Source organism: Zonotrichia albicollis, chromosome 4, assembly GCF_047830755.1.
Source record: "Zonotrichia albicollis isolate bZonAlb1 chromosome 4, bZonAlb1.hap1, whole genome shotgun sequence".
Lineage (NCBI taxonomy): Eukaryota > Metazoa > Chordata > Aves > Passeriformes > Passerellidae > Zonotrichia > Zonotrichia albicollis.
This window is the reverse complement of record NC_133822.1, coordinates 70,994,128-71,013,551: the sequence shown is the minus strand read 5'-3', so window position 1 is coordinate 71,013,551 and position 19,424 is coordinate 70,994,128. Positions and strand designations below refer to the sequence as shown.

At 39.1% G+C, this 19,424-nt stretch overlaps 1 long non-coding RNA gene across 1 annotated transcript; it reads left to right on the top strand.

Annotated features, from left to right (window-relative positions):
• The first annotated feature begins 3,320 nt into the window (after window positions 1-3,320).
• On the top strand, window positions 3,321-19,066 carry LOC141728870 (uncharacterized). Its single transcript, XR_012580138.1, has 3 exons — window positions 3,321-5,180; window positions 10,823-10,885; window positions 15,963-19,066. It is a non-coding gene; the product is annotated as an uncharacterized LOC141728870 (long non-coding RNA).
• Window positions 19,067-19,424: the final 358 nt, after the last annotated feature.

Below are 19,424 nucleotides of genomic sequence, written 5' to 3'. Positions count from 1 at the left end.
ATTAGTGATGTAAAATACTCTAATTTCTAATAAATAACACTTAGTTTGTAACTGTGAGCCTCTCTTCACCAGGGAATGTGATATTTGCTGGTTTATGAAAGCAAGTCTGGCACTGCAGAGACCAGGAGCTCAATAATGTTTTTCTGCTACTACTTGCACAATAATTCAATTTTGAAAAAATATGTATTTTCTTTTTCACAATGAAAATTACTACGTATTAGACTGTGTGTCCCTTTTAGGGCACACCAGAAAAATAGGTGAGCTTGAAAATAGAGGATAGCAAGAAAAGGTAAGAAAGACTACTCATATGTGACATATATTTGTGTTATTTGGAAAAAATACTAGATTCTATAAAATTTCTTTGCATAAACAGCAATTCATATTATTCTCTCCCTCCTCTGGCCATAAAAATCTCAACTTTTAAAGAAATATTGTTGCTCTTCTGAGATTTGAAAATATGTTCCGTTTCAAAACAACTTTAAGCTACATTTGTCTCTGGACTGAATCCACCAATGTCATCACTATTAGATCATGGATTAATTTGGCTCGTGGTATTATGCTTGGAGTAACTACAGTTGTGGGCTTTTGGTCTTTTGCCATGATCAAATTTTGAAAGAAATTAATAGCACTGATGGTAGAAGATGGTGGCCATGCTTTTACACATAGGAGACAGAAGACAAAGATTTGCAAAGGTTTTCTTATTATTACTGAGATTTTGGGAAACAAAGATTATTGTCCCAAGATGCATAACAATTATACACCCGCAAGGAACTGAAAATATTTAATGGTGGAGTGAGTCAAAAAGATAGGAAGTACCCTCATTAGTCTTGAATAGAACTTTACTCACGATGCTTATACAAATATTTGGGAAATCCATTAGTGCAATAACATTATTTGCCAGTTGGGTTTTTGTGACACTTTCCCATTTGGTGCTGCACGTCCATGTAGCTGTGATATGTAACATACAGACTAGGATTCCCAAAAGTGTATTTCATGTTTCTTTGTTTTCTTTATGATGACACAGGAACAGCTTGGCAAGGTGGAAGGAGGCTTTAGTTCATCTCACAGCCTTGTCCAATCCAGTCTATAATAGTAATGTGTCACCTGCCATTTCGGATGCTAAAAACAAAAACTTTATTTGCATGTGAATTTCGCTGTGCCTCAGGTTTTATGCAACATTTAATATAGGTATATAAATAGCTTCATATGACAGAGCAGTTTAGGTTTGGGCTAGAAGTGGCTGGCTCTCAGACCGGGTAAAAATAGAAAAAGAAATAATCTGTGGACACCCCTACTGCTTGATTCCAGGTGGAAATACCTTCTTTGCTTATAGTTAGAGGTTCATCAGCTGGCTGAGCGTGAAGCAGGGAGAAATCAACAAGTTCCCAAGGCAGCTTCAGACCCATCAGGAGCCTTTGAAGTTTAACAACAAAGCCTGACTCTAAGGGCATAAGTATCGGGCCGCGTAAGGAAAAGTCCTTAAGCAGTTAATCTTAGGCCTTATCTCAAAGTGCTCATTTCTATGGAAACTAAGTACTTGGCTCTGAACACCGGAGCATATCCTAGGAATTCATTCTGAGAGTACTGGAGCAGAGATATCCAGCTCTGTGTCAGCCGGGATAGCATTCTCTAGTTTTGCTTTACATCTTATCATCTGTCTCTCCACCCCGGTTTTATTATTAGTATTTACCTCGGTCTTTGTCCTCGAGATTTACATCTTTGAGAGGACAGTAAATCCAAAGGAAGCAGTGTATTCCCGCGTCTCAGAGACCTTCCCGGAGATAGCTGGGGCACTCTTGATTTTCTAAAGTAAAGAGGACCTGTGTGGGAATCTTTTCAAGCTCAGGCTTTTGGGAAGGAATTTTTCTGGCAAAGAAAAAAAGTCATTTTGCAGAGGCAGTATCACTCTACAGCTCCTGCAAATCCCTTGAATATTGTGACCACTTAAGGGTTGACAGCTGCAAACAGGTTGCAGGCAAAACTCTGTATCACAGTAGCATATCTATTTTCAGCTTTATGTTTTTATATAAATAATATGCCTAAAAATAATTAATGTGAATACAACATTGGAATCAAAAATATGCTTCTAGTATCTCACTTATTCGAGGCACTGAACAAGCAATCGTGTGAAGTGGGAAATGGGAGCAGAGTTTGGAAAGTAATGGCTGGTAACCTACTGAAACGATATGAGTAATTTAACTTCATGTTACATTGTAGTGTAACAGTAAAAAAAAAATAAAAAGAAAATATCCATTAAAAATCTACCCAACACCTGGAAATGGTCTATTACCACAACTGGCAAGAGCTACAGAGATTTCCATCTGTAGATCATTAGACAAATATGTGCCAACTTGAAAGACCAAAACCTGCTATCAGTTATTTTGCCAAAGCCCTCCCATGACAGCATCACAGGAGAGGCCAAACACAATTGAATCTCATCCTCTGCACAACCTTCCTTCTTCTTGTGAGAGTTAACATACATGAACAGAACGTTTTGAAGTTATGTATTAGTTCTACTGATAAAAAAATTAGATTTATTCTACACGTTCCAATAAACAGCTGTCAGATCAACATCTTATCTGTCAGATCCCCAGCACCTGCAGCACTGCTGACTGCAGCTGAGTGGATGGCTGGAAGTGAAATATTTTGGTCACTGTAGTAAGTGCAGTAACCCTACCTTCCAGAAGGACTTCAGGATTTTGCCCCGGGGCTTCTAACTAGGCTTTCATACCTCCCTTGGCTTTTTCTGTTCTTTCTGTCTTTCTGTTTTTCTGTCTTTCCTGTCTCTTATCAGCTCCTCCATGACAGCCACAGCTGGTTTGCTGGACGTCATCCTTACGGCTTTGCAAATGCTTTGCTAACTAAATTCATGTGTTCCCTTCGCCCCTTTTCTCCCTCAGAAGTTGATGATAATAGAGAAGAGTCAGATGAAAGCTGGGTTTCGGCTTTCTGTGCAAGCTTTCAATTCACCGAGTCTCTTGGTCTCAGGAGTGGCAGCTGCTGGTTTGATTCCATTTGTGAAACGCTGAGTACTCAAAAGGAGGTGAAACTGAAGCGAAACGCAGTTACTGGATGTTTGTTCAGAGCCATAATGAGATTGAGTAGATAAAAACAAACATAATGCTTTCATAGGCTCTTGATCTCACTGCAAGTACCGTGGAAATCAGTGATAGGAAGCTCAAAGGTTTCAAGATGAAACCTCTATTAATTCCTTTGCTGAGAATCTTCATACTTCTACAAAAAAAAATCCCCAGTGCTGTGCTTTTATCTTAATAGATGTTACTGAAAGTAGCTCAGACTCCACATCCAGATACCACATGATTGGCATTAAGCTTGTAGTTGCAAAATGTTTTACAAGTTGATCCCTACTTTTATAATGCATTAAGCCAAAAGCCAAACTTCCAACTCTTCAAGTCTATATTTGGATTGTTTTCACAAAACAAGTTAAATGAGTCTAAAATTACTTCTAAAATATTTTCCAGAAAACTAAAGTTAGCTTTTAAACCCCATTTCCACTAGAAAATGAAGGTTAAATATTTTTGCTTTGAGATCTGGGTTCATTGAACTCTCCCAAGTCCTAACACAGGCACGAGCCAAAAAACCCATGAACCAACAGTTCATGCAGACTCCTGAGAGCCAAATCAGCTGACTCTGGCAGAGCACAAATGTTTTTAAACTCATTTCAGCTTCTTTTATGAAGATAATCCAAGCAGTACCAAGTTGCTTTTTCCACCAGCATCTTCTTTGCTTCTCCCAGAACAAAATGATAACATTGGAGTCAAAGATTTGCAGTGTCACAGAGTCGTGGCCTAGATTTTTTGTGCTGTAGCAACAGATCTGCAAGAGAGCAGATACTTGTTTTATAATATAGAAAGCAAAATAACAGAAACCATGATCCACAGTATTTTAGAGAAAGCTGCAGTGCCCTGTCTCTCATGTAAATGTACAGTACTCCATTTAACATACTTCTTTTATTTATTCTCTCTCGGTAATCAACTGCTGCCTTTGAGAGGACGATAAAATTACTTTTTATTCCCACACACAAACACACACACACAATGTAATGTATCGTGACCGATTTACTCCCTTTAGAGAAGCTAAAAAAGGAGAAATGCACAAGAGCACCCTTGTTTGAATAAATACTGGGCTGTCTGTATGGAATAACAATTATATGCTGAAGCTAGAGCAGATGTATGGGTGTGAATCACATAAGGGTAGGTTGGGGAATTATAATCAGCTAAGCAGACCTAGGAATCAATCAGCAGTGGAAATTTTTCTCTGGTTAAACAGCAGATTTTTCTAATTATTATGGGGAAGGATGGGGAAAGTGATTTTTCAGCCCATGTTTTGCATGTGTAGTGTGAGAGTTCCTGAAGTGTAGGACATACATCTGTGGCACAGAAATGCAAAATGAAATGAGATCTGCCATTGGCAGCCACTGTTACGACTGATGAGGAAAAGTTTGTGGATCTCTTTTTTAGTACTCTGCAAGAAGAACAACTCTGGAGTGAGGACGAGATATGAATTCTATTTTTTCCTGGGTTTTGCCATACCCTCTGACCCAGCTCAGATTTGGACTGGTTTGTATCACCGCCAGGTATCCAAGTGTTAGTACACTCAGTAGAAGGAGGCAACAAAATCACTTTCTTTAAAAGATGAGGTCAGTTTCTGTGGCACAAATGATTCAATACAATGGTGTGTCTTCATGGGCGTTTCTGATGTTCCTTTGATATTTTCATATAGAGAGTCATCTCAAATGTCTTTTGCCTGCTTTTCTCCATCCTTTCTGCATTATCATACAAAAAAATAATCATCCCGGTCATTCAGTGGTTTTCCCAGCACTGTGTTTGTGACCTGCTTACCCTTTTACTCATTAAACAGCTTTTCCTGTACCACCAACACAGACGCACTCCCGAGAGCAGAGATCAGAAACATCAGGATGCAGATTTTGTCTTCCCTCAGGTCCTTTTTTCTCTTCTCTTCTCGTTGGTTTTGCATTTCACAGGTGCCGGATGGAAATGACCAAAAGCATCTGTAAGCTCAGGGTTCTGAAGCAGCCTCCAACAAGCTGCCAGCAGCTTCTTCCATCAGCTCCAAGGAGGAAGCAAATGGGCTGAGAGGAGCGGGCCATTAGCAGCGATTGCACAACCTGAGCTCTCTGATTGAGTGGCATTTGTTCAGTGAGTCAGCGAGCCTTTTTTTGTTCACCTCCCTCATTTTATCTGGGTGTTTTGTGGGCGATCTCAGCTGAGAGTTAAGACAGAAAGGCAAAGGAACAGACTAAAGTAATTCCTGGGGACTACGGGGAAATGTGGGGTCTTGCAGTGCTGCTCTTTCTGCTCTGATACCTGTTCTGAGTGGAGATTTGACCGTAATGTTTGTAATTTCATCACAAATGCATTACACTACCAAAAGATTTTATTGCATTATACTCCACCCAGGACTGAAGGAAGTTTCTATGCTATTATCCCTTCTACAGAAATTCCTCGTGCATTAGGTGCTTCCAATTGACATGTAACTGCTCCTGGCAGTTAAATGATTTCTAATTAAAATTAATTAAAATAATTCCTAATAATTTGGAAAATGTATGGTATCCCATATTTTTAAACAACTTATAAAAGAAATATGAGCCTTGGATATGGTTATTGAGCAGTGACTAAGAAAATCAAGTCTATTTCTAGTGGCAACTGAAATTACCACTTGTTTCCAGTTAATCCACTGAGCATTTGTAAAGTCATATCTTAGAGGAAGTAGATTGGGCACACACTTCTATTTCCACAATCTTTATTAGCTAGATTCAAACGCTCAGATTTACTCACATAAATTTCCTCAAAACACATAAATTATTTCCTCATACACATAAATCACATAGATTTACTCCCATAAAAGACAGTTAACTGAAGAAAAGATGGTGCAATAAAAGCAGAAACCAAACCTGCTGCAATCCAACCCCAGCAGCCATATGTGGGTTGACTGCTGTATCCTGTTTTACAGACAATATTGCCACTCCCAGGGACAAGGGATTCCCACCTCTCTGAATTACTTTTACACATACAACAAACCTGTCACATTTGGGCTCCAGAACATGACAATCTGCAAAACTAGCTGGAATGGCTTCTGACTGCCAAAGAAACATATATTTATTAATGCAAATCACAAGCTTCCTTCAGAGGAATGAGTCCACCATGAATTTCATGGAAGCAATAGGAGCCTAAAGATGACAGTGTATACTGAAAGCCTCCCCATTTATCACACTATTTCATCCTCCTGTTTTTAGACAAAAACCATTCTAAGGAAATAGTAAGGCTTGCAAATATTTCTGCTGCTGGATTAACTGGATATTATTAAGACACAGAGAGCAACGATGCAAAGAAAGGGCAAGGCTTTCCTGTGGCACAGGTTATAAACTCTATGTGAATACTCAAACTTTTGATGGAATTTCTAACCATTGATGCAGAAAAGCCATTTACAGCACAAAGTGGAACAGGCTAATGAACAATTTCGCCACTCAGTGCTACATGGGAGTCAGGCACTTCCTCTGTCATGGTTTAAACCCAGGCAGGCACCAAGAACCACACAGCCTTGGCTCTGTGCTAGCCCTGCTCAGCAGTAACAAAAACATCTCCTTGTTATCAACAGTTTCCAGCACAAATCCAAAACACAGCCCCACACCAGCCACTGGGAAGAAAATTAACTCTACCCCAGCCAAAACCAGCAGGCCCTATCTAAAGCATTGTGAGATCAGTAGGGAGCAAGAATTCCTTTCCTGCCAAGTTGCCCTGGACAGAAATCCTGCTTCAGTAGTTACATGATACCACTTGGGGAAAATGGAGTGATACCAGCTATACATCAAGTGTAATTGTTTGGATATGTAATTTTCCACAGAAGGATTCAGCATCAAAAATTCCACAGTATTTAATGCTTGAATGAAGAACCAGTTATTCAGATTAATGGTGTGCTGTGCCAAAATAACAGTAGCTGCCTCCCAGAGCTATCTGTGCAGTTAGAATATATTTTCTTCCTTCCATCCAGATGTTGATGTGATCAGAAATATCAGCCAATTTATTAAGTTCAGAAGCAGCATGGCCAAAGCTCATCCTTAATCTCTATCCCATTTCCTGGTATCCTGCCAGAAGAGATCCTGACTGCAGCAGCCCATCAGTTACTGTGGATGTCCAAAGGTGAAGACAATACCAGGGTTTGCTGCTGAAGAATGCTATGTCTTCTTTTCAGGGGGATTAAAAGCTGCAGATATTTTGTGTCTGATCTTTTTAGCTTCAGGTCTACTGTGTCTGCCAATTTGAGGGTCAGATCTTAATCTTCAAAGCCATCAGCAAGTTTTAATCTCTTTCATATTGGCAGAGCATCACTATCTGCACTATGGCTAAAGAGCTGCATCCTCTCAGGAAAGCAGCTCAGAGTGTCCAGGACAAAGTACACTGAGGCTGAGGACAGATGGTTTTGGCAGAGGGGCTTCACTGCTGGGTAATCTCCTCAGGGAGGTCACACACTCAGCAGTCCTGAGCCATAAAGCCTTGTCTCCTTTCCAAAGTTACCTGTTTTCCATGTGGAATGTTCCACTCATCTTTCTGCTACGATTTTTTTTTTTTCAATATCAGAAACTTGGAACTGTGAGCTTACTCAGATTTATTTACGATCTAGAATGAGCAAACCTGCTGTCATTGAAAAGTGCTTGTGCAATAATTAAAAAATAAATGATCTTGCTTATTTTGAGATACTTTTAACTGACATGATGGAAATAAATGCAGTTAGTTCCCAGATTTAAGTGATTTTTGATACACCTGCAGACCTTTCTTGTGAAAAGCTTCTTTTCCAGTAGAACTGAGTTGATTTGAATTATAAAGTAAATTTTTCATTACAGACAAAGATTTATGTTACATATTCAGCTCCCTTAAGAAATGGCCTCTTCTTCCTTTGCACATATTCTGATGGAGATAATCCCCTGCAGCTGGTGATTCATGCTGAGATTGCTCAAGCAAGTGTTTGATGCAAGATTTACATTTGCAGTAGAGTGCCTACATTGTGTGAAGGGACTCTTGCAGAAAAATAGATTTATTTTTCCTTTATAAGCAATCAGCAGTGTTCCAAGGGGTGAGGCAATGCTGGGAGTTCAGGTACCAGCATGAAAATCATCTGATCCATACAGCAGCCTCAAGTTTGCTCCAATTTTTTTTTTAATGAGAAGGAAGAAATAAAGGGGAAATGTTAAGCAAAAACAACCAAATACTGACCCCACAACTATTGCTGCATTTATTTTGCAGTTTGTTTTCTGCCTTGGAGTAGGCCAGCAGGAGAACTTTGCCTGTTGATATTTCTATGATTGTTTAGGAGAAAAAACAGAGACTCTTTGTCCCAGTGGTTCTTGCCTTCATAGCCACCCTCCTATTTGGCCAGAAACATTGAAATCATGGATCAGCACCACTAATTGCTGCAGCTTCATTTTCAAACTTTCAGCATTTAATGGTTCTATTTGATACTTCAGGCCCTGAAGAATCTCAATCTTCACTTTTGTAAAGTCATTAGATCTCACTGAGAAAAAAAAATAAAATATGAATCGAAGTGCACCTTAAGGGCTCCTTAAGAGTTACAGCAAAACTAAAAATGTCTTCATTTATTATTTTCTAGCTAGATTGCATAATTTGTGATATTTACACAATATGATAATTATATATTATATATAATCATTAATTATATGCTTAATAATATTATAAAGTATATATATATATATATATATATATATATATATATATATATATATATATATATATATAAAAATATAACAATATTGCCTAAGATTCTGTTTTAGATATCAATTTTTTTTCTGGGAGAACTTTCTTATAACTTAAATATGAAATGGGTTCCCCTCAAAGACACTTTGTAGATTCCAGTTTTGTGATTCACTGATGAAGGGAGTTATTTTCAATCTTTCCCATGATCTCAGTGTCATGGGATTTTTGTTCTCTGGGAGCCATGATGACACAAATAACATTAGCAATAACAAATGGTTTATCCATATTGAATTTCTGATAAGAAATCAGCTCATGACTCCTGATAATTTCTTAGTGGGCAAGAGATTTTGCTTCCAGCTGCCAGTACAAACCCAGCTGTTATCAGCTGGGGGAGGCTGCATAGACTCAACCAGAATTCAGCAGAACTGCCATTTATTTACACCTTTTCTTCATGCTTTCTGTGTAATTTGTCAAATTACACACCCTCTCTGCTTCAGATAGTATCTGTAAAATGGGATCTCTTACATTTTCTTCTATTTGACTATAAATGGGTTGCTATAGTTTGTGTCATCTCTGCCCTTGTAGCACAGCACTTGACAAAGGAAAATAATCGGAGTGAGAATGAATATTGAGTGTTTATCACAAGGGGTGCCTGATTTTGAAGCCTGTAAATGTATTCATGTATCTGCATATAATGAATAAAGTTATTAATAAAGTGATAGAACTTTTAAATGATGAGGAGACTTATTCAGTGTGCAAATTCCTGATACTGCAGGTTGAGTTACCACACATCTAGCTGGTGATTTCTCAACTACTCAGTGCATATAGAAAGAGAAATCTCTATCCCTCCAACACGTTTCCCTCACTTCAGGCAGACTCTGTGTTCAGTTTCTTTCTGTTTTGTGCTTAAATTAAGGACATCAATTTCCTGGAACGTTTCATACTAAACTGATACAGAAAAATAAACAACATTTCAGAAGAACAGCAAAGGCAGTACCAACGTGCCTGAACACTGGGCAATTTTCCATCCTCCTGTATTTTCTCCCCCCTTGGCTCAGCCTGCTTGGTCCAGCTGCTGGGAGAAGATGTTCTGGTGAAGCTGCTGCCTGTGCCACGGCATCAGAGAGAGCTGCAAGGTCACTCTGAGCCTCCAGCTTCTTGGTCTGCAACTAAAAATACCATTCTTGCCTGCAGGCCTCTGGGTCAGTGTTATCTCCCTGGAGTTTGGTATCAAATGGCCCTGCCTGTTCCAGCTAGGTCACATCTTGTGCTTGGGAGCCACCAGCTTGTGCTAGGTTAAGTTCTCACTGTGCCTCATCAATGGCTTGCTTGTGCTGAAAGATTAATGAGGAAAATGTGGCAGTATATATTGATATTCATGCTGTATTTTGGCAAAGGAGGTTATAAAATTAATAGGGTAATTTAACCCCAAAATCTGTCATAGCAAGTACCTGAAATACAGACACCACACCAGCCAGGAATTTCACACATGGTATTTTCATTTCTTTTTATAGCAGGAATAAGTATCTCAGGAAAGTGAGTTATCTGTTTCTCTATTTTCTACAGTGAATATAGTTTTGAATATAATTAAATTATATTTGTGAGACTCTTTAAGGTATATTGTATGAGGACAACATAGAATTGTTTTATTTCTTAAAATCTACATTTGTTGCAAATACATTTGATTTTTTGTCTAGACAAGGGAACAGAACCATACCTTACCTATCTACACTATTTTGGTTGTTTTAAAACATTTTTTACTGTTTCAATATGTGGCCAAATAAAGTTTAATATTCTTTGTGAGATCCAGGAAATTTTTAGACTGAACGATTTAAATAGTATGGTCTGAAGCATCTATAGATGGAATTAGTAATTTTATTTTGGAGACTGTTCTGGTTCACACTCAGCACGGTCCAAGATGATAAATCCTGTTGCAAAAGTGTGTCATGTTTCTAATGGGGGTAAGAATATATGTTTGCAGATTGGTTTCAGAGGAGGGCTGTTTCAAATCCTTTGCAAATGCGGAGGAAGAGGACAGCTTTCTTGTAACATTGCTTTGCTTTTGTTTTCAGTCTCTCAGCAATTGGATGCAGAACTGGTATCGTCTCTCAGGCCTCTGCTGCTTTGTTGCCAAGGTCAGCTCTGCAAGCAAACTTCATATTTGACACGTGGCTGTTCATGCCTCAGCTATTTCTCTAGTGTATTAAAAACAATTTTTAATTAATTTAAAACAGGCTCCTGTCCAACGTCAAATGTTTGTGTCTTTGGTTTGTTTCCCTGTCTCCTTTTTTAACCCTCACATGTGTTGAAGCCCTAGGAAGGGCCCCTCACCCTCTTGCCCCAGCCCATCCTCTGCTGCCCCTTCTCCACCTCTGCTGCCTCAGCAGGAGCTGAAGCTCTGCCTGGGACACACTGGGCTAGGAAGTTGGGAAGCAGGAATATTATTATCACTGCTTTTAATGAAAGGATGGGACCACAGTCAGGCTAAAAACGATTTATTGCTCAGATAAACATCAGTCAGGCTGTGAGATTGAAGAGAGCAAGCAGTCAGCCATAGCTCAAAATGGTCACAAGTTCTTCCTTACAAGACAATATAGAACTTTCTTATCCAATGGACACTTGCCACAAAGTTTATTTTCTTTTTCTAACCCATCACCTTTACTTACCTCTGGTGCAATGTGTATACTTTTATCCAATGGGCTGCTATCACACATACACACATATACACATATGCTTCTGTTATAAATTCTAAACTCTTAGCTTACTCTATACAACCACACTCCTACATTATAAACCCTTCACCATCTTATCAATACAGTTTCTCACTTATTTAAGGTATATTCTTATAACTATAGAAACATAAGTTTAAAGATTTTCTGCTTAATGTCTGTGTACTTTATTTTTACATCAATCCAAGCTTCTTGTAAGGCTGTAAATCAAACCTTCCTGTGTCTGTGGAAGTTTCTGTCTTTCCATTTCCCACAAAGGAACTCTTTACAGATCCCAAAGTGGCCATGAGTAAGGTATGGGATGCATAAGGATTTGTTTCTCTGAACGGCTGGGGTTCCAGAATTGCTTAGAAGGTGGTGGTAACAGTTGTAGGAGAGTAGTAGGATTTTGAGTCTTGTCTTAGAGCATCCTTTTATCCTTTTATAGCTACAGAACTTTGTTTTTTACCCCTGTCTCAGGTGTAGCATCCAAATATCAAGTATGTACTGTTGGGTGTTCAGAATTACCTGGAAATTGCATTGTACCATTCAATTACAAAACACAAATGTTCTAAACTCACTAGTTAAGCTTTCTTGTTTTGGCTATTGCACTCTGAGTGCTGTGGGAGTTAAAGTTTGGGTTTTGGTCTTGAGTGAGCTTGGGTTTAAGTGTTCACAGCCTTGAGAGACTGATCTAGTGAGCAGTATCTGTACACTTACACCCACTGATAGCTAATACACATGATCCTCTTATGCTTATAAAATTCCATTAAAGAACCAACTGAAAAAAGCATTCTGAGTAAAATTTTCCATCATTTTTAAAAGGAAAAAATAAAACCTTGACTTATAAGTGTCTGTGCTTCTGTATCATATTTTCAGGATTCCCTGCTGCACAGGGAAGTCTGTGAGTGAGCAGTCAGGAAAACTTTTTGACACTGACAGGACTCTGCTGCAGAGGTGCTGCTCTCCTTCTAAACTCCCTTTGCAAGATGTTCAAAAAGCACTTAAAGAGTCTGGAAAAGAAATGCCCTGTGCAGGAGCTGTAATGCTGATGTAGATGGATATGACAGGAGCCTCAGAAGCCTCACTGTAGCAGCCATAAAAGCAGCTATATATTATCTATATAGTATTGGAAGTGAAGAGAGTAGCTTTGAAAAATCCAAACCAGCTGAGCTCCAGTGAGAGCATCCTCTGGACTGTTCAGTGTCCGAATTCCTCAACTTCACTGCTCTGTGCTTATAGTGCCCTAAAAGTACAGATGATATTTCAGTTTGGAAGCCTGATACTTTCTGGCTTTATAGCTCTGTAGGTTAAATAAATCCTTTCCTGCTTTATATCTCTAACTCAATGACAAACTTCCTTTTGTAATAAGTGCAGCTGGGACAACACAACCCTAGAAATCACAGAATTCAAGAGCTGAGCTAATGAAGTGTTGGCTGCTGGTAAAAAATGAAAGTATCTGCAGCTTTTCATATGAGCCCAAAAGTTGTCTCATTGGTAAAAAAGATAATTATAATTTACCCCTTGTTATGACCCATAAAAACATATCTGACAACCAACTTTTCCTATTCCCAAATATCAATACAGAGCTGCAAATAAAACAAACCAAAACCAAACCTGAGAATGAGTCCCAACAAGGTGAAATAAAACATACTAAAATTTATGGAACTTAATGAGAAATCAAATGCAATTTCTTTGGCATATTCTCACACTTTAAGTTAATGCAAGCAGTAATGCCATAAATAGTCAGGTATTATTGCTCTCCTCATGGGATTCAGGAGGAGACCTGTACTTCATTTTTATTCCTATATGGTCAAAACTGCCTATAAGTGAGAAATAATTTAAAATGTGGGTCATTAAAAATCTCATTCCTCTAGGAGAAAATAATAAATCCTCTGAAGAGAAAGGTCTACTTCAATAACTTTAAAGATTTACTATCCTTAAATATCCTAAAGATAGAAATTGATGACTAGAACCAGGATAAGGTCAATATAACATTGTAAACTCAATGAAATACATCAATAAGGATGAAAAATATAAGAAATCACTTGCTGACAAATGATGATAGGGAGACTGTGAGCTTTTTATTTCCAATGTATTATGAAATCTACATCAGGAACTTCAATTTTGCCATCAGTTAATCAAGTTCTGTCTTACTTTACTCCAACCCTTAGCCCATAAACCTTGTTTAATAGCAGCAATGACATCTTCCTAATATGAAAATAAAACTTTATGAAAAGATGTTGATAAGAGGAAAGCCTTCCTGTTGAAGAACAGGTCTCCTATTAAAAGAGACTATAATTCTGTTATAGATGTTATTCAGAAATATGGGGTTTTTTTCACTAGAATAAACACACTTTGAACAATATTTCTGTGTCGGGCAAGAAAATAATTTTATTCATACCCAGAAAATCATTCTATGATATGCAATTAATCCTTTATATTCCCTAAGAAGGCAGTGACACTCCCATAGATAGAAAAGCTGGAATGGATGCAATAATCAGTGAAACCCAAGTGCAGAAGAGTTTACATTGATATGAATCCTTTCATTTCCCCCAGATTTCTGTGACCAGATTTCTTACACTGCTGGGCTCTTATTTAGGATTATAGGTTTTATAAAATTGAACTAATATATTATAGCTACTAGAATAATAATAATAATACACTGCATAATCAATAATCACTGTATAATAATAAGTAAATGCAAAGATTAAAGTACACTGCTATCTGTAGCAGAGTAAACAAGAATCAGGTCCATCAAATTTCAGCTTTGGCCACGAGTGGCCATCACCTGGAGCCACTGCCCTGGGCAAGCTTCTGTCTGGAGGAAAGAGCCCAAAGCCTGAGCTGCAGAAGTTCAGATCTGCCTGAAACAGGAAAGCTCCCTGCACTCATGCCCAGTGCCTGTCATGTCAGTGGCCAATGGGAGTTAACTCTGTTAAACAGAAAATTCAGTCATAACAACATTTTCTTTAAGACTTCTCACGTTTTTGGTCAGTATCTCCTCAGGGGAGCTTCACATGGAGTTGAAATGAAAATCCTTGAAATTAAAATTCCTGAAATGAAAATTCTCGTGTCCCTGTCAGGACAACCTGATCTATTGTGTGTGTTCATTTGTGAGTAAATGGAGAGTGCTGACAACACTGAGGAACAGAACCTGTCTGTCTGTCTGTCTGTCCCCTAAAGAAATAATCTCTCAAACTGTCTCTGCTTGTGCTTCCTGGGAGAAGCACGTTAAATGAAGCACACCGGAGAATTTTTCATTTTCACAAAGCTTTTGGGCTCCTCCACAACTGCTCTAGCATCTCCCTCACAAATGAGGGAAATTAATGGAAAGTTGCTCTCAGCACGCAGAGCCTGACACTGGGGGAGCATTGTCTCTGTGCTATAGTGATTTGATTGGGGCTGCTGTCACATGTTATATATGTTATGTTCAACTCAGCACTGAAAAACAGCCCGTGCCATTTGCCCTGCTCTCACAGACAGGGAAGCTCAAACCATTGTTCCTGGTTTGTTTGCAGTTGTTGCAGTCTCTGTGCTGATAATTTAACAGCCTATAACTTAGACAGGGATAACAGGAATATATCTTTGAAATAACACAATGCAAAGGCACATGAAAGGATAATTAATTCTGGTTTCACAGTGCTGTGCACACCCTGACTTATCCTTTGCCACAGCCATTTACTCTGTAAAGTTCAGTAGTAATTTTGCAGTATATATGGGCTTGCTCCATTGTCCCATAAATTAGAGATATCCTTCTGGGCTTCAAAGGACTTTGGATTCAGTTTTAGCACACTTGTTATCTCGGGATCTCAGAGTGTTTTGTAATTATACCTAAATAAATCTTCACTGTGTCTCACTCTCCTGTAAGTAACAATTCACTTCTCCAGAAGGAGGGTAGAATTTGGAGGCAGACAATCAGAGGAATGAAAAGCTGGCTGTAGTCCTCTCTGGTGGGTGTATGTGCTAAATCTCATTTGTTTTTGCTTTGCTTTTGCTCTCAGACTGAGGAGGAGGAGGAGGGATGTTTCAGACATCTGAAGTTCACTTTTCTCACCTCCATCAAAACAATAGTAATACACCCACAAGCTTTAAGTGCAAGGAAAAATCAGTCACATGCTTGCAACATTTCCTTCAGATCCCAGAAGTCTACAATTTCTGTGGGTTTACAAATCTTTGTAACACACTCCTGATAGATCAGGTAGGCTATCAATGCCTGCTGTGTACATTCCTGGCATCTATCCCTGTCTTACAGTTGGAATCTGAAAGCTCTTCAGTCCTCCCAGGGAATTTTCCAGATTATCTATTCTGTTATTTCCAGTAACTGTTAGTTTGTTTATTTTACTTGGCGATTCCTTCTCTTCCTGCTTTTCTTACAGTCCAGAAATATTTGCATCATGAGTGGATTCCCAGTGCTCAGCTTGTTCATTCTGGGGGTTAAATCATCCGTGTCATTCTATACGAGTTTCAGTCCTTCTCAGTTTTTCCTTTTGTCTCCATACAGCTGCACCAGCCACAAGCACAGCCTGATCGAGACCATTCAAGCCCCCTCTTTGAAATTCAACAGCAGTCCGGGTGCTCTTTGGAGGGGTGAATTCTGCTGGCTGACACCACTCCAAAGGAAGAAGAAATTCTGCTCCTGGCCAAGCACTTGCTTATAGTATTTACAGGCAGCCCTGACCGAGGGGAGAGAACGATGCATCTGACTCCATCTTATCAGAAGGCTAATTAATTACTTTATTGTACTATGTTATTCTATATGATATTACATTACATCTAAACTGAATCTGCCAAGCACTCAACTGCCTGAATCTCATGACTGTCCACACACACACTTAGCCCTGATAGGCCAGGAAACCAAACACTATCGCTTTGGGTAAACAGTCTCCATATTGCATTCTGCTTTTGCACAAACACAGGCACAGAAAATAAGATAAGAATTGTTTTTCCTTTCTCTGAGGTTCAGAGAATGTGAAACGGAGAAATATTCTTGGAAATATGTGCCTTGCATTTCTCTGTGAAGAGAAATATGGCTGCACTTGCTTGTTCTTTTATAGCTTTTATTCTTTAGGCTCATGTAAAGGGGAAGGACTAACATTATTTTTTGTCACAGTTTTGCCTTTTTGGTAGGATACAGAGGCTTTTCTCAGCACAGAGCCCTGGCTGTGCTAGGCACTGAACACCTATATATGCCTGAGGACAAGTCCCAGCCTCGAGAAACTCCCCCTTATTAAAACTGAATCCACAGAAGGTGTGGGAAAATGTTTCTGTAAGCAAACAGGGTGACTCTCATTGTGTGCAAGCTCAATTTCTTCCTTCAGCTCATTGAAAAGCACCCCTGGCAGGGGTCAGGAGGGGAGGGCAGCTCAAGTTTCTCCAGTTTTCCGTGGTTGGGTGCAGAGGCACTGATGGAGCAGGAGACGACCCATTCTGCTGATGTGTCTGTCACCTGCAATGTGACATGGGGGCTTTTCCCCACCTGGTACCCCTTCCTCCCATCACCCCCTTGTGTGTAGGGTCGTGGGGGGAAGGAGAAGGGCTGGTGCTCCCTGGATGCACAGGGGAATGGAGGGGAGCTGAGCTCTCATGTGCACAGTGTGCCAGGGGCTGTCTTGAACACAAGATCTTTGATCTTTGTGGGGGTCTTGATCTTGGTCACACTTGATCTTTGTGGGTCAAATGGCCTCTTACTGCCCCTAGAGAGGACAAAAATTATTTGGGCCCATCACTGAGCGTACTTTGTGAGTGCACTTACTCACAGAGGAGTAGGAAAAGTTTTAGGGCATCACAATCTAAAGGAAAGGAAGAACATGAAGGACTGATGGAGAGAGATTTATGTGCAAAATCTTGTTGTTGGAGAAGGAAGAACACACAAGCCAAGATTTTTTTTTTGTCTAATTAAAATCTTAACATGCTAACTAATACACAACACGCAATTAGTTAGTTGTAGTACAGTGACAATACACAAATATTCACACTCCAAATTATCTAATTAATATAAAATAAGCTCTGCCTGGCTCATTCTCTGGGTGAATGGTTTATCACCCTGAAATCTTTAGTACCACTCTGTGCCTGTACTTCACTGGGCTGCTCTGGAGGCCACTGCTGTCCTCCTGCATCATTACAGCAGGGCTATAAATATGTCAGAATACACAGAGTCTCAGCTTGTTGCTGCTATCCGTGTAAAAATCACTATGCCATATGGCTGTAACATATGATTCTGCCATGTGATTTTGCTCAGCTCTAGAATTAAGGGAAAATTAAGTTCAGCTAAACAGGCTGATGGTGGGATAGCCCTTAAAGCACAGTGCTCTCAAAGACCTCTCAATCATCCAGCTCTGCTAAAAGGCAGTGACCTCCAGGCAGGAGTTTTCCCAAGTACTTTTCCATTCCCCTTTCCATTTCTGTTCAAAAAAGCAGAAGGTGTGCTGTGCTAGGCAACTTCTTGCCTCAGAATCTCTGAGTTGAACAAATAGTTGTGATCACCTCAGTATGAAACCCATCACTAATGATCACAACCACCATAGAGTTTAATCTTCCTTTTAATTATTGTTACCTGTTCCTTGCTTGTAACAAGCTCAGGGAAGGCCCTTTTGATTTGGTAGCTTGTGTGTTTCAAATGCTGATATTACCACAGGGATTGGGGGTGCCTTAAGGCAAAATGAAGTCATGCAGGCATAGACCTGCCACATGTGGCACAGGCTGAAGCAATTAGGAACTTGGGCATTACATATTTTTATCTGAAAACTGGATGGAAATTAATCTATCTCATGGGTGCCTTCTGTGGGAAAGAAAAAGCTTGTTGAGTCTGATGGAGTTTGTGAGGTCTGTGGCAAGAACTATGTAACAAAAAAATTGATATCAGCGTTATAAATTCGTTTTTTTCCAGCTAATGAAATAATTATTCTATCAGAACTAAGCAAGTATATGCAAATGCAGGATTTCAGGTGACCAGCACATTCTCTAATCAGTTTGGACAGTTGAACAAGTCTCTTTTGTCTTTAAAAACAGGAACCAGGATGACTATTTGCAAAATAAAAGTTCAGCACAATTAACAATTAATAAAAAAAAGTTTACAAAGTAATTCTATTCAATCTAATGATTTTATTATAATATTTGATGTTTCTCAGAAGATTAACTTCGTCTTGTGAATGCCTCAAATCCTTGTCATTTGTTACAAGAAGAAAGACCCTCTGACATTTCTGCTAGGAAACATGAATTTGGCGCACCCCAAATTCAAATAAAAATCTATGAACCCCAAATTCAAATAAAGATGTCAGCATCTTTTTTTTCAACAGCTTTTGATTATTAATGGAAGGTATTGATCTTAAATGCTCAACTGAAGAACTCTGAAGGCTTTGGGATGAGCCACATGGTTAAGACTGTTCTCCCTCCAACACAGAAGCAGAGTTCAAAACCCTAGAAGAGAAACTAAAAACTAGAAACTTCTATAAATTCTGGCAAAAGAAATTATTTTGTTTCTAGTAGTTATATATATATATTTTGTGCCTGCCCTCTTTCTTTTCTTATGAATATGAAATGCAAGGAAAAAGAAATATCTAAGGTTTAATGCTCTAGCTCTCTGTCAATAAACATCCAATTGCAATAAAACACACCTGTCATGCTTCCCTGTAAAAAGCAGAGCTTGGATATAAAATGACTGATTGTCTATGTCTCGTTTCTTTTCTGTCTCTGTAAGATAGCAACATAGAAGCATCAAAATGTGTAAGAACATTTCAGTGTGCTTTGTAACCTGCAATTTATTTGCATGAATTCAGTGTCTCATTCATCAAACACAGTGAAGCTCTTGAGAGGTGACAGATCAAACTCTAGCAATCACAAACGTGCTGAGCTTTGCCCAAATTATTGCAAAGGTTTCTTGCACCTCCAGTTTCTTTAAGGAGTCTTTGACTTCCAATCCGAGTGTCAGCCAACCAGCTCTCAGTGCAGAGATTAAGTAATGCAC